This window comes from Muntiacus reevesi, chromosome 5 (assembly GCF_963930625.1).
Source record: "Muntiacus reevesi chromosome 5, mMunRee1.1, whole genome shotgun sequence".
Classification (NCBI taxonomy): domain Eukaryota; kingdom Metazoa; phylum Chordata; class Mammalia; order Artiodactyla; family Cervidae; genus Muntiacus; species Muntiacus reevesi.
Genome location: NC_089253.1, coordinates 27,999,889 through 28,016,281, shown reverse-complemented (window position 1 = coordinate 28,016,281; position 16,393 = coordinate 27,999,889). Strand labels below are relative to the sequence as shown.

The 16,393-nt window shown below is 43.2% G+C and overlaps 1 protein-coding gene across 4 annotated transcripts in view; it reads left to right on the top strand.

Moving 5' to 3' along the window:
- Window positions 1-15,033: 15,033 nt before the first annotated feature.
- Window positions 15,034-16,393, top strand: part of FEZ1 (fasciculation and elongation protein zeta 1) — a 43,041-nt gene continuing 41,681 nt past the window's right edge. The window contains exon 1 of one of the 4 annotated variants that reach the window (XM_065936522.1): window positions 15,034-15,137. The gene's annotated coding sequence lies outside the window, so the exon portion shown is untranslated. Of the gene's footprint in view, window positions 15,138-15,410; window positions 15,568-16,012; window positions 16,235-16,393 lie in introns of those variants that run through there. The other 3 variants (XM_065936520.1, XM_065936523.1, XM_065936524.1) reach the window with 3 other exon arrangements.

Here is a 16,393-nt window from a genome sequence, read left to right as displayed (position 1 = left end):
TTTACATATCAACATGGTCTTCACAGTCTGGTGTCTATTTGGACTCCACACTAGGTAAAACAATGGACTTGAACTTCTGCCGGGTGCTCTTTCCCTAGGTTTAAGTAAGAGAGAACTTGAGTGGAAGCTGCAGGATTTGGTCCAAGGTCCAGCCCAGAAACATCAAAGGTGAACAAATCTGTCTTTCAACATCCCCTGGACTGAGATCCCCTTTGGTTCCCCCCACCCTCCGTGTTTTTTGCCCTGGGGGCCAGGCTGGTCTCCTTTTCTCTTTTGTTAGGTAGGTGCTGCCTATGGGAATGCAGCAGCTCTTCTTAGTAACCATGGGAACCTTATTGGCATGGCAACCTGGCAGCCAGAGGGAAAGGCAGCAAGGGGAGGAGGATAGGAGTGGTGGGAGGTAGTTCTGTGGCAGAAGGGAGGGGGTAAGCCGCCTTTCTTCCTGCTGAGGCAAGAAAAGGAGCAGAAAAGATGCCCAGCTCTCTAGATGGCCCCAAGGAGAAGCTCCTGATGAGTTTAAACCTTACTCTGTAGTCCAGTTCAGGAGGAGCCTGGGCCACGGCTATAAGCCAAACTGGACACCAAGTCCTAGACCTACTGATGCTTTTTTATTCTGTGGCATGGCTCAACAGGGGCAGGGGGGCTGGGAGATGCAGAGTGAAGCATCTCATGTGAGCACATTCTAACACTAAATTCTGATTACAGGCAAAATACCATGTGGAGCTGTTTTTAGGCTCCGAGAGTTCAAGCACCTTTTGTTAAAGACGTCTAGGGGCGAGGAAATTTCCAAGCAGCATCTAAAGCAAGAAACAAATCTGTGCAATAAGATTAAGGAAGGCTATTGATGGGAGGGGGGTTTGGGGGAGAACAGATACATGTATATGTATGGCTGAGTTCCTTTTCTCTTCACTTGAAACTACAACATTGTTTATTCCATTATATCCCAATATAAAATAAAATGTTTCAAGTTTAGAAAAAGAGAAAAGGTTAAGGAAGGGTGTTGTTTAGTCACTAAGTCATGTCCGACCTTTTGAATTTTAGACTACCAGGCTCCTCTGTCCATGGGATCCTCCAGGTGAGAATACTGGAGTGGGTTGCCATTCTCCAGGAGATCTTCCTGACCCAGGAATCAAATCCTTGTCTCCTGCTTGGCAGGTGGATGGCTGAGAATGTAGTAAAAACAAAACAAGATCCACTAGGGAGAAAGTACTTTGACTGGAGAGGAAGGAGTGAGCAACAGGGTAGCTGGCAGTGCCCTGATGGTCTTGCTAGGTTGAGCTAGAATCCCTGGTTTTCTGGGTTTCTCCAGTGGATAGGTGTGACCTGGGGCTACCCTGCCCCATGGAGTCAGATGCTGCCCTGCATGGTACTTACCTGTGTGTGCCTCAAGCAGATTAGTTTCTCAGAGTCCATTTCCCCCTTTCCTAAGACAGAGGATAATAACACTCTATAGGGCCATTGTGGAAATGAAATGAGATTAAGAACTTTAATAAATAGTAATAGTAATTGAAGCTCCTTGCATGTCAGGCACACAAATAACAGCTACTCGGGTTATTCTGCTGGCTCTTTAGAACTGGCTCTCTTTGTCTGATTCTGTAGCATCACCTGCGATTTGACCAATTTTTTTTTAATGCATTGACTTTTTTTTATGCCATAAATTTTTTAGTTAGAAAAATTCATAAGATTTCTAAAATATATATATTATACATTATTTATATATATGTATACAAGAGCTTTTCTACACTTGATAAAGGCTTGAGAAAGAACTTTAAAAAAAAAGGGATGGAGACATTGAAGAACATAAACTAAATGAAATGGGAACACTGAATATGAAATAGAAAAAGTGAAACAAACTAGATAAAAGTAAAAGATCTTCATATAGTTCAATTGTTTTTAAACATGGCTTTAATGCATTGACTTTTAAAAAAGCAACTTTATTGAGACGTAGTTATATATCATCAAATTCACACTTTTCAAGTTGTACAATTCCGTGGATTTTAGTATAGTTACAGATTTGTACGCATCATCTGATTTTAGTACATTTTGATCACCTCAAAAGAACCTAGAGAGGGCCTTTCCTAGTGGCCCAGTGGTTAAGACTCCGAGCTCCCAATTGCTGGGGTCTCAGGCTTGATTCCTGGTCTGGGAACTAAGATTCCACTTGCTACTGGGCAGCTAAGCTCACAGACAGCGGCTAGAAAAAGTTCATATCTGACATCAAAGACCCAGTGAAGCCAAAATAAAAAAAATTTTTTAAATAAATAAAGCTGCTATGAATTCAGGTGAGCACCAAAGAACTGATGCTTTTGAACTGTGGTGTTGGAAAAGACTCTTGAGAGTCCCTTGGACAGCAAGGAGATCCAACTAGTCCATCCTAAAGGAAATCAGTCCTGAATATTTATTGGAAAGACTGATGCTGAAGCTGAAACTCCAATACTTTGGCCACCTGATGCGAAGAAATGACTCGTTTGAAAAGACCCTAATGCTGGGAAAGATTGAAGGCACAAGGAGAAGGGGACAACAGAGGATGAGATGGTTGGATGGCATCATCGACTCGATGAACATGAGTTTGAGTAAACTCCGGGAGTTGGTGATGGATAGGGAGGCCTGGCATGCTGCAGTCCATGGGGTTGCAAAGAGTTGGACAAAACTGAGCGACTGAACTGAACTGATGAATTCAGGTATAAGTTTTTGTGTGTATGCACTTATCAAGTTTTAGTTCATGACTTATCACGCCCCATGGCCTACATATGACCAGATAAAGAAAATATAAATATGAAAGATAGGTTGACATTATTTCTTTTTAAATTTCCCTCAGATTACTTTCCTTTACTCCTATTCTCCTCCTTAGTCTTACTCTCATCTCTCTCTGTAGAACAATATAGTCAATCTCATGCGTATTTCCAGATATGGCATCTGAGATGCTCACAAAGGATATTTTCCCCCACAGAGATATTCTTGAAGTGTGGAAAGGGGAGAGGTAGAGAGGGACAATGAAATGTAGGCCAAGCTTATTATTCAATGACAATCAAAATATCACTCAGAAACATTGTTTTAAACTTTATTAAGATAGACCATCCACTCTAAAAAGCATACAAGTCAATAAATTATCACACACACACCACCATTTAGGAATTGCCTACCTTTACCAAGGTAACGATAGATGTAGGGTTGCCAGAAAAATTACAGAGATAGAGTGCCCAGTTACATTTGAATTTCAGATAAACAATGATTAATTTTTCAGTATAAGTCTATTTTAAGCAATATTTGTGACAGTTGCTTTTTTTTTTTTTAATCCATTCTTTAGGACTTCCCTGGTGGCTCAGTAGATAAGAATCTGCCTGCTAATGCAGGGAACATGGGTTCAATCCCTTGTCTGGGAATATTCCACGTGCCGTGGAGCAACTAAGCCAGTATATGCCACAACTACTGAGCCTGCACTCAAGAGCCAGGAGCTGCCAACTAGTGAAGCCTGTGCTTTGCAACAGGAAAAGCCACTGCAGTGAGAAGCCAGTGCACCGAAACTAGAGAGTAGCCCCCACTCTCCACAACTAGAGAAAGCCTGTACACAGCAATGAAGACCCAGTGCAGCCAAAAATAAATAAATACATAACTTTCTTAAACAGTCAAAGACAGGGATTGAAAAAAAAAATCCATTGTCTGAAATTCAAATTTGACTGGAGGTCCCTTATCTTTCCTTGGAAAATCCCTAGGAGGGGAAATTAAAGAACATCCAATGAGTATAAATAATTTTCATGACTGGGTAGCAACTGAGTGTTCAACAAATGAAGGACCCAAGTATTTCAGCTTTCAAAAATGTTTAACCAGTTGAAATTATGAAAAACAGACTTTCAAGCAAAAAAGATATTGAAATGAATTCCTACAAATCCAAAGGATCATAAGAGACTACTACCAGCAGCTCTATGCCAATAAAATGGACAACTTGGATGAAATGGACAAATTCTTAGAAAAGTATAACTTTCCAAAACTGAACCAGGAAGAAATAGAAGATCTTAACAGAGTCATCACAAGCAAGGAAATCGAAACTGTAATCAGAGATCTTCCAGCAAACAAAAGCCCAGGACCAGATGGCTTCACAGCTAAATTCTACCAAAAATTTAGAGAAGAGCTAACACCTATCTTACTCAAACTCTTCCAGAAAATTGCAGAAGAAGGTAAACTTCCAAACTCATTCTATGAGGCCACCATCACCCTAATTCCAAAACCAGACAAAGATGCCACAAAAAAAGAAAACTACAGGCCAATATCACTGATGAACATAGATGCAAAAATCCTTAACAAAATTCTAGCAAACAGAATCCAACAACATATTAAAAAAATCATACACCATGACCAAGTGGGCTTTATCCCAGGAATGCAAGGATTCTTTAATATCCGCAAATCAATCAACGTAATACACCACATTAACAAATTGAAAGATAAAAACCATATGATTATCTCAATAGATGCAGAGAAAGCCTTTGACAAAATTCAACACTCATTTATGATTAAAACTCTCCAGAAAGCAGGAATAGAAGGAACATACCTCAACATAATAAAAGCTATATGTGACAAACCCACAGCAAGCATCACCCTCAATGGTGAAAAATTGAAAGCATTTCCTCTGAAATCAGGAACAAGACAAGGATGCCCACTCTCACCACTACTATTCAACATAGTGTTGGAAGTTTTGGCCACAGCAATCAGAGCAGAAAAAGACATAAAAGGAATCCAGATAGGAAAAGAAGAAGTGAAACTCTCGCTGTTTGCAGATGACATGATCCTCTACATAGAAAACCCTAAAGACTCTTCCAGAAAATTACTAGAGCTAATCAATGAATATAGTAAAGTTGCAGGATATAAAATTAACACACAGAAATCCCTTGCATTCCTATACACTAACAATGAAAAAACAGAAAGAGAAATTAAGGAAACAATACCATTCACCATTGCAACAAAAAGAATAAAATACTTAGGAGTATATCTACCTAAAGAAACAAAAGACCTATACATAGAAAACTATAAAACACTGATGAAAGAAATCAAAGAGGACACAAACAGATGGAGAAACATACCATGCTCATGGATTGGAAGAATCAATATTGTCAAAATGGCTATTCTACCCAAAGCAATCTATAGATTCAATGCAATCCCTATCAAGCTACCAACGGTATTTTTCACAGAACTAGAACAAATAATTTCACAATTTGTATGGAAATACAAAAAACCTCGAATAGCCAAAGTAATCTTGAGAAAGAAGAATGGAACTGGAGGAATCAACCTGCCTGACTTCAGACTCTACTACAAAGCCACAGTCATCAAGACAGTATGGTACTGGCACAAAGACAGAAATATAGATCAATGGAATAGAATAGAAAGCCCAGAGATAAATCCACGAACCTATGGACACCTCATCTTTGACAAAGGAGGCAAGGATATACAATGGAAAAAAGACAATCTTTTTAACAAGTGGTGCTGGGAAAACTGGTCAACCACTTGTAAAAGAATGAAACTAGAACACTTTCTAACACCATACACAAAAATAAACTCAAAATGGATTAAAGATCTAAATGTAAGACCAGAATCTATAAAACTCCTAGAGGAGAACATAGGCAAAACACTCTCCGACATAAATCACAGCAAGATCTTCTATGACCCACCTCCCAGAATATTGGAAATAAAAGCAAAAATAAACAAATGGGACCTAATGAAAATTAAAAGCTTTTGCACAACAAAGGAAACTATAAGTAAGGTGAAAAGACAGCCCTCAGATTGGGAGAAAATAATAACAAATGAGGAAACAGACAAAGGATTAATCTCAAAAATATACAAGCAACTCCTGAATCTCAATTCCAGAAAAATAAACGACCCAATCAAAAAATGGGCCAAAGAACTAAACAGAAATTTCTCCAAAGAAGACATACAGATGGCTAACAAACACATGAAAAGATGCTCAACATCACTCATCATCAGAGAAATGCAAATCAAAACCACAATGAGGTACCATTACACGCCAGTCAGGATGGCTGCTATTCAAAAGTCTACAAGCAATAAATGGTGGAGAGGGTGTGGAGAAAAGGGAACCCTCTTACACTGTTGGTAGGAATGCAAACTAGTACAGCCACTATGGAAAACAGTGTGGAGATTTCTTAAAAAACTGGAAATAGAACTGCCGTATGACCCAGCAATACCACTTCTAGGCATACACACTGAGGAATCCAGATCTGAAAGAGACACGTGCACCCCAATGTTCATTGCAGCACTGTTTATAATAGCCAGGACATGGAAGCAACCCAGATGCCCATCAGCAGAGGAATGGATAAGGAAGCTGTGGTACATATACACCATGGAATATTACTCAGCCGTTAAAAAGAATTCATTTGAATCAGTTCTAATGAGATGGATGAAACTGGAGCCCATTATACAGAGTGAAGTAAGCCAGAAAGATAAAGAACATTGCAGTATACTAACACATATATACGGAATTTAGATAGATGGTGGCGATAACCCTATATGCAAAACAGAAAAAGAGACACAGAAGTACAGAACAGACTTTTGAACTCTGGGGGAGAACGTGAGGATGGGATGTTTTGAAAGAACAGCATGTATATTATCTATGGTGAAACGGACCACCAGCCCAGGTGGGATACATGAGTCAAGTGCTCGGGCCTGGTGCACTGGGAGGACCCTGAGGAGTCGGGTGGGGAGGGAGGTGGGAGGGGGGATCGGGATGGGGAATACGTGTAACTATATGGCTGATTCATGTCAATGTATGACAAAACCCACTGAAATGTTGTAAAGTGATTGGCCTCCAACTAATAAAATAATATTAAAAAATAAAAATAAAAAAAAAATAATTTTCATGACTGGGTAGCAACTGAGGTTTAGTTGTAGGAAATCTCAGAATGAAATGGAATTTAGAGCTAATTTGTTGATTTAATTGGCTTTGCTCTCTCCCTAGGGTTCTGTGCGTCTAAGAGTTGTGTCATCTTTCTTTCTCACAGTATCTCTGTGGAATACTTAGGAGTCTACACGTGGAGAAACAAAAGGAGAGGTATTTAAAGACACTCCAAGGACTTCCCTGGTGGTCCAGGGGTTAAGACTGTGCTTCCAGGGCAGGGGGATGCCAGTTCAATCCTTGGTTGGAGAGCTAGGATCCCACATGCCATGGAGCTACTAAGCCCACACACCAACTATTGAGTCTGAGCATCACAACGAGAGAGCCCAAGCCCCGCAAGGAAGACCCAGCACAGCCCCCCCAAAAAAGCACACACACACACACACATATATATATATATATATATATATATATATATAAAGACATTCCAAGTGAGTTTGGAGTCACTTTATTTATTTATTTTTTTGAAGTCACTTTAAACAAAATGTCATGAATGGTTTTTGAAAGAAAACATAGATTTTAAGAAGAAAGGTGTGGGGGTGGATTACTGGGAGGCTAGGACTGACACGTACACATACACCACAATGTATAAAATAGATAACTAATGAGAACCTAAGAGCTCAGGGAACCCTACTCAGTACTCTGTAATGGTCTGTCCGGGAATGAAATCCAAAGAAGAGTGGATATGGGTATATGCAAAACTGATTTACTTTGCACCTAAAACTTTACTGTGCACCTAAAAATTTACAGTGCACCTAAAACTAGCACAACATTATAAATCAACTATACTCCAAAAAGAATTTAAAAATAAATAAAAAATATAGATTTTAGATTCATTAAACTTAAGATTTTACTGGAAGCCCTTTCCATTAGTATTATGAAAGAGGAAACTGAGATTCAGAAAACCTAAATAATTTTCTCTAAGTCACAAAGCTCACCAATGGTAAAGTTGATACTGAAGTCTCAAACGCCAGACTCCTAGCCTACGGAGTTGTTCTTAATTTAAACTAAATTGTGCCCCTTCCCTTTAGTGTGTGTGCTTCTGTGCTCCATCGCTTCAGTTGGATCCAACTCTTTGGTACCCTGTGGAGTGTACCCTGCCAGGTTCCTCTGTCCATGGAATTCTCCAGGCAAGAATACTGGAGTGAGTTGCCATGCCCCTAGAGTTCTTCCCAAACCAGGAATTGAACCTGTGTCTCCTGAATCGCAGGAGGATTCTTTACTGCTGAGCTACCGGGGAAGCCCTCCCTTTAGCTTTCCTCTCCATTAATGTGGTCTAGATAATCAGATCAGCCATAATCACACAATTATGTGAAACATGAAACTGGGAATTCTCCTTAGATCTTCCCAGTATTACTAGTAGAGAGCTAGATTACTTAACATGGAACAAATAGTTTCCTGTTCTAAACAAGATTTCTCGAAGGGTTTGAGATTAACTTCTTTTCATATCTTTAAGCTGCAAAGAGTTGCCGTGATCAAATTTGGGGATAATCTTTCTTTTCTAATGGGAGCTTTCCTGGTAGCTCAGCTGGTAAAAAATTCGCCTGCAGTGCAGGAGACCCGGGTTGGGAAGATCCCCCGGAAAAGGGAATGGTTACTCACTCGAGTATCCTTGCCTGGAGAATTCCATGGACAGGAGCCTGGCGGGCTGGGTAATGAGTGAGATTCCTCTGATTTACACAGTTTGCATTTCCAGTATCCAGTCATTATAACCAACAGATAAATTCTTACTCCATAAAGAAGCTGGATTTGTTTGAATATGCAAATCTGAAAAAAAAAGTCAGATTTTTGAATGCTCATAGATTGCCAAGCTTCTCAAATCTTCTGGTTTTACATTCATTCTATGTGGAACTAAAACAACAGTTTTAGTACTTGGCCTCATCACCTCACACATCCATGGATCTGATCAATATCCAAAAAAAATTTTTTTTTTTCCTTTCATAGCTGTCCAAAACTCAGTCCCAATACTGGGTTATGTCAGTGTTTTTATTTATTTATTTAAAAATTTATTTCAGTTTGTGTATTTTATTTAAACAAATATTTTATGTTATTTATTTACTTGGCTGTGCTGGGCCTTAGTTGCAGCAGGCAGGATCTTTAGGTTGTGACTTTGGAATTCTTAGTTGCAGCATGTAGGATCTAGTTCCCAGGTGAGGGATCCAACCCGGCCCCCTGCATTGAATCTTAGCCACTGGACCACCAGGAAAATCCTGGTGTGTGTACTTTAAAGGGAAAAATCTTGACCATCACTAATTCAGCATCCTTCTTCGAACTTGGTGTTCGATATGGTCAAACTGTCACCTTTCAGGATGTGACAACTAGAAGAGGCTGGCTTATATGGATCCTGGCTACAAATGACTTTGCCAAAAAGACTAACTTAAAACTGAGGCTTTGGGGAAGAGATGGCCTCTTTGCTCGTCATTTTCACAGGGTTGAAAACACTGCTGTTACCCGTGGCTTACAGGATAGCTATGGCCCAGGGCAGGATTTGCAGAGTGTGCTGGGCCCTAGGGGTTTGCAGGTGAAGTGATTTTTATATGGCTAGACTGGTGCAGTAAAATGGCAAAATTTTTTTGGCATTTTTATTCCCTCAAGTTTATTTCTGATTCATTGCTGAATACCAAGGCAAATAGAGAAGTTCCTTGAGATTGAGGGGGTGGGAGTCAATCTTCAAGGATTTATACAAATGATGTCCCTGAGCTGAGTAGGGAGGGACTCATAAAGAACCAAAAGTTAACCTAAAAGTGAGCCTGTGGAGCTGAACCAGGTCATGAGTGGCTTTCCCTCATGACACTGCCTCTAGGCTCTTTCCTATTGTGAGGAGGTGGCAACAATAGGCCAGTCTGTTCTGTCCCCATTCACCCAGGGCACATGCTGATTTGCGCTAATGAATCACTTAGAAGCCACTGAGAAAGGAAGATTAAAGACCTTTACTTTATATTTTTTATTTTTGGCCGCACTGGGTCTCTGTTGCTGCTTCGCTGTGGGCTTTCTCTAGCTGCAGTGAGAAGGGCTACTCTCTGGTGCGGTGCACAGACTTCTCATTGTGGTGGCTTCTTGTTGCGGAGCATCGGCTCTAGACTCATAAATGTCATTAGTTGCAGCAGGCAGGCTCTAGGTGCAGGGGCCTCAGTAGTTGTGGCTCGTGGGCTTTGGAGCTCAGGCTCAGGAGTTGTGGCGCACAGACTTAGTTGCTCGGAGGCATGTGGTATCTTGCTGGACCAACCAGGGATTGATTGAACCTGCGTCCCCTTCACGGGCAGGCATAATCTTATCCACTGCACCAATAGGGAAATCCACAACCTTTCTTTTTGACCACTGTAGACAAGAAAGCTTTCCTCACACTGGGGACTTCATTTATGTTTTCCTATTAAAATTTGTAGTTCTGCTTTCTTGAAATATCTAACTCATTTCTAGAATAAAAAAGTCGCCATCATATTTACACTTACAGCATATCCAAGGGAAATCTCATTCTTTAAGAGATGAGGTTCTTCAGGATCTTAAGGGATCTCATTCTTTATTTGCCAACCAGCTCATGTATTTTGTCTTTTTTCATCAGAAAGCAGAAGTGACTATTCTGGAGTTTATCATTGTTCTTGTGTGTGATTTATTGTCAATTTTTATAATTCTGCTTATTCTTTTTGAAAGTAATATAGTCTTGTTCTTGGTGCATGTGCTTTGTGGTAGGGAGTAATTACTTGCTGCCTATATGGTTATGAATGGAATTTGAATCTTGGGGAATGTTCCATTTCCCTTGTGGAAACAAATCAGGGAGTTTAATTAACCCTGGAGTTTGAGGATGGAGATGAATATAGGCTCAAACTGAATGTAGCTGTTCAAGAACTACCAGTGACAGAAAAATCAAGTAATCTTACAGTGTTAGCAGGTGTGATGAGCTCATCTTTATTTGCTGGGCTGTGATAGACATAAGTTTTCAATGAAGATTTAGCAGCTCATTTCCAGAATGTCATGGAAAACTGGTTTCTTTGAGAAGCGTCCTTTTAAGGAAAATCAAATATGATGAGCACAATACATATCGTGCCATCACTGAATTTCTAAATTTAAAAAGCCATTTCTAGCCTTGAAACCATTTTTAAAAAAAAGGAATGGGCAGCCCTGTAAGGTCAAGTTTCTCATCACGAGAGGCATCTAAGTAGAAGCTGTGTATAACATAATCTAGAAGGATATTGGTTTCTTCATCAGGTGAGTGATTAGACCAAATGACCTTTAAGTGCTCTATTTATGCTAAGATTATTTGATTCCATCAAGTAAATTTGGAACTAAAATAAGTTCAGTTTGGGAACTAAAATAAGACCCTAGAATGTTTTTGGTGAAATTTCAGGGGTGATTGTTTACCCTGTATTGTATTTTTACCTCTAACCCAGTCTTAATTTTTCATACTTAAAAGGTGTGTGTGTGTAGGCTTTAGTCCTGCTAATTCCCTATGTAGGAAGAGCAGCGCCATCCTAGCAGAATGTTTACTCCTGAAAGATTTGCATTAAAGGTAGTGGTTCTCAGCTGGGGCAATTTTGTAATTTTTTTTTTTTTCAGCCCTACAAGTCCAGTCTGGAAACATTTTTGATTGTTACAGCTAAGGGGTTGCTACTGGCATGTATTGGCCATGGATGCTGTTAAAACATCCTACAGAGCCCAGGATAGCCCCTAAGGACCACCACTCAGCTCAAAATATAACAGTGCCGGGTTTGAGAACCCTTGGTCTAAGTTAGGTGACATTTTGGGCAACCCCCTGCTCTATTCTCCACTGTCACATAGTAATCGTGTGTGTGTGTGTGTGTGTGTGTGTGTGTGTGTGTGTTTTCAGTCATGTCTGAAGTCCCTGACCCCATGGACTACAGTCTGCCAGGCTCCCCTGCACATGGAACCCTCCAGGCAAGAATACCGGAGTGGGGTACCACTTCCTACTCTGATAGCAATCATACAGCTTTGCTTAAAACACTTTTTATCTTCTTTAAAGCACATATACCTTTGTCCATTGGGAGTGTCATATATTTAGAAACTTTTAAAGCTCTAGGATGGAGAAGAAAATGGCAACCCACTCCAGTGTTCTTGCCTGCGAAATCCCATGGACAGAGATGCCTGGGGGGCTACAGTCCCTGGGGCCGCATAGTCAGACGGGACTGGATGACTAAGCACACGCTGGGTATTGTACATCCTAGGGCAAAATTCCTCTCCATTTCTGGACCCGTGAAACTGATCTGCTTCCAAAATATGATGGGAAGACAAAGGATAGACTTTCCCATTCAGAAAAGGAGAAAATGAAAGAAGAAAAGAGCTTACTAGTGTACTGCAAGCTCAAAACCCAGCAGGGCAAGTTTCAAGGACTGAGAATAATCCTTTGAGGCTCGAAGCTCCATCCTCTTGGCCCTGCCCTCAGAGTCATTCTTCCTCTTTCTCAAAGGATAACGTTCACCTCTATCAGCCTGCTTCTTGCACATGAAATTTCAGAAGTCTTACCAGTGCACCTTTACTGAGTCCCATCTCTGTGCCTTTTAGTTCAGGCTGGCAGTGCTTCTGTTGGTATAACATTCTCAGAAACGTTACATGCAATTTGATGCTTAGGAGCGAAGGGTGGCCAGGCCATCATCCTCACTGAATTTTACCATCAGCAGCAAGGAGAGACCAGGCCACATCCTCCACACTTTAGACATCTCCTCAGATAAATATCTAAGTCCATTGCTTACAAATCTACTCACCACTCAACAGCAAAAGACATTCCAGCCACGCTTTCTGCCCCTTTCTAGCCAGACTGCCTTTTGTCCAGTTTCTAATAACGTGTTCCTCATTTCCATCTGAGAACATAACTATGAGATGCACTTTAGCATTCATATTTTAAGCAACATTCTGTCCATGACAATACAGGTACTCTCTATGATGATAGAAGCTTTCTCTATAATTCATCTTTTTTTTTTTTCCTGACCATTTGCCAGAATTGCCTTTTAACCCATGTTTCTACCAACAATGTCTTCAAGGCAACCTAGGCTTTTTCTGTCATGTGTCTCAAAGTTCTTTTAGCTTCTATCTTTTTCCCAATTCCAAAGCCATTTCCACATTAAATTCTTTTTTTTTTTTTTTTTTTTAGCTGCACTGTGCAGCATGTGGGGTATTAGTTCCCCACCAGTGATGGAATCCATCCCCCATGCATTAGAAACTCAGTCTTCACCACTGGACCACCAGGGACAGTGTGTGTTAGCCGCTCAGTCATGTCCGACTCTTTGTGACCCCATAGACTGTAACCGCGCAGTCGTGTCCGACTCTTTGTGACCCCATAGACTGTAACCCTCTAGGCTCCTCTGTCCATGGGATTCTCCAGGCAAGAATACTGGAATGGGTTGCCATGACCTCCTCCAGGGGATCTTCCCAACCGAGGGATTGAATCCAGGTCTCCTGCATTGCAGGCAAATTCTTTACCGTCTGAGCCACCAGGGAAGCCTAGATCACCAAGGAAGTCCTAAATATTTGTTACAGGAGCACTCCACCACCAAAGTCTGTGTTAGTTCCCTGGCATTGCCGTAACAAATTACCATAAACTGATGGCTTAAAACAGGAGAAATTTACAGTCTCACGGTGCTGGAGACTAGAAGTCCAAAATCAAGGTGTCAGCAGGGCTTTGCACCCTCTGAAGTTTCTGGGAAAGAATGCTTCCTTTCCTCTTCTTGGCTTCCTGTGGCTCCTGGCATTCTTTGGTGTCTCTTGGCTGATAGTTGTATCACTCTAATCTCCTCCATCATCACGTAGCTTCTTTCCTATTTCTCTGTGTCCTTTCTTCTTATGAGGATATCGGTCATTGCATTTCAGTACAGTTCAGTCACTCAGTCGTGTACTGACTCTTTGTGACCCCAGGATCTGTAGCATGCCAAGCCTCACTGTCCATCACCAACTCCCAAAGCTTACCCAAACTCATGTCCATTGAGTTGGTGATGCCATCCAACCATTTCATCCTCTGTTGTCCCCTTCTCCTCCTGCCCTCAATCTTTCCCAGCATCAGGGTCTTTTCAAATGAGTCAGCTCTTCTCATCTGGTGGCCAAAGTATTGGAGTTTCAGCTTCAATATCAGTCCTTTCAATGAACACCCAGGACTGATCTCCTTTAGGATGGACTGGTTGGATCTCCTTGCATTTAGGATCACCCTAATCCACTATAGCCTCTTTTTAACTAACTATATCTGCAAAGATCCTGTTTCCAAAAAGGTCACATTCTGAGGTTTTGGTGGATATAAATTTGGGGAAAGGCTTTTCAGTCACTACTGGTTCCAAGTAGCAGAGTTTGGAAATTGATAGACTAAATTCTGCACCTCTTGAAGTCAGACCTGAATTTTTACCTCCGCAACATCTAGCACAGGTCATAGCACAATATTTTTAAAATGTTGCCTGAAAAGTGTACCCCTATGTTCAACAACTGAAAGGCAGAAACAACCCAGGTGTCCATAGATGAAACAATGGATGGGTCTGACTCTTTCATGACCCCATAGACTGTAGCCCAGCAGGCTCCTCCCTCCATGGGATTCTCTAGGCAAGAATACTGGAGTGGGTTGCCATTTCCTCCTCCAGGGGATCTCCCCAACCTAGGGATGGAACCCGCGTCTCCTGCCTGAGCATTTTGCATTGGCAGGTGGATTCTTTACCACTTAAGTCACCTGGGAAGCTTGTTTTATGTATATTCAATGGAATATCACTCAGCCTTAAACGGAAATAGAATGCTTCCACATGCTATATGCCTTGAAAGCCTTATGCTAAGGAAAATAAGACAGACACAAAAGGACAAATGATTCCACTGACAAGAAGTACTTAGAATAGCCAAATTCATTGAGACAGAAAGTAAAATGGTGGTTACCAGGGGCTGCAGAGAAGGACTGAGGGGTTAATGTTTAACTGGTACAGAGTTTTTGTGTGGGACCCAAGAAAAAGTCCTGCAGATGGATAGTGGAAATGTTTGCAGCTTTCTTGGCCTGAAGCCAGACCCTACCCTGCATCTTTGGGTGCTAAAAGCGTTTATTACTTTTGAAACCTCGAGTGGGTTGTAGGCATGCCTCAGCTTGCTCATGCCAGTCCCCAGCAGAATAAAACGGGGAGTCCAGAAAGTCCAGGGAGGTCTTTGAGTGTGTCTGCGGGCATCCGCCTGCGCACCCCGCCCATCCATTCGGCCACCCGCCTACGCTTTCATGATGAAGCTACAGTGCCCGGCCCTCCCGGTGAGAAACCCACACTGGGAGTTACTGCAAGTACGCATCTTGAGCTTCTGAATATTCATGAGTGAAGCAGAAAGGCCAGCGCTAAAGGGTAGGGGGGAGAAAAGAGAAATAGTAGTCATAAATATTCATAAAGGCAAGCCACATGCACCAAGGAAAGCAAGGAATGTTAACGAGAAGATGACGTCCGGGTCCTGCGCGTGCCCGCTGTGCGGGTGCCCGCCGCGCGCCACCCTCGCCCCCCCTCCCCGGAGCCCGGGCACGAGCGCGGGGAGGGGGCGGAGGGGGCGGAGTGGAGGAGGGGAGCCGAGAGCCGGGCGCCCGCGGAGCTGCGGGGGGAGCGCTCGCTGGCTCGCCGCTGCCGCTGCCGCTGCCGCTGCGCTCCGGCCGCTCGCCGCGGCCCTTGGATGGGGGTGTCCAGCTGAGCCCTGCGATCCGCCTCCCTCTGCCAGGACCCGCACAGGTGCCGTCGCGGGGGGCGACCTTTAGTCCGGACCGACCCACTACCGTGGGTGGGGGGTGGACCGGGTTGGTGAAGGAGGCCCCGCGCGACTTGGGATGCTCCGGTGGGCAGGGCTGGGGGCACCGACTCTCCGCACCCCATCCTGTCCCATCCTGGAATCGAAAAGGGAGAGTCCGAGGGCCGTCGCCCTCCTGCCCAGCCCTTCGCGGGAGAGTAGGGTGGGCTGCCGTGCCCGGGGGTCGGGGAAGTCGGGAAGACCCGCACTTTGAGCATCCTCAGAGCCGCGGCCCACCAGCCAGGCGTGTGTGTGTGTGGGGTGTGTGTGTGTGTGTGTGTGTGTAGTGTGTGTGTAGTGTGTGTGTGTGTGTGTGTGGTGTGTGTGTGTGTGTGTGTGGCGGGAGGCTGCCTGGTTTGGGGGCTGGGGGAGGCAGGGGACGCTGCCTGGTGGTGCTGGAGCGGTGGGTCGGTACCTCCTCCCAGGACCGTCATCTGGTCCAGCTCCCTTGCACGCCCCAGCATCTTCTTTGCCTCTAAGAACCTGGCCCTCAGCCCGCCCGCGCCCCTCCCTGGGATGCCGAGCCTTTCCCCAGGACCGTGCATTCCTGCAGTGTCAGAACCACTGGCAGCTGCCGCAGACCCGGCGGAGCGATTGTTTTACCACGAACAGGTCGGGGGAAGGACGAGTGTGATGCTAGTGGGGGTGCACTGCGATCCTGTGGGCCCAGGGCCTCTGGGGGCTGGGGGAGCATCCGACAGAGCCCCCCGGGGGCCTGTCACCGCCCTGTCTTCTCCTGTCTTGCTCGTCCCTTCCCTCCTCGCCGCGACA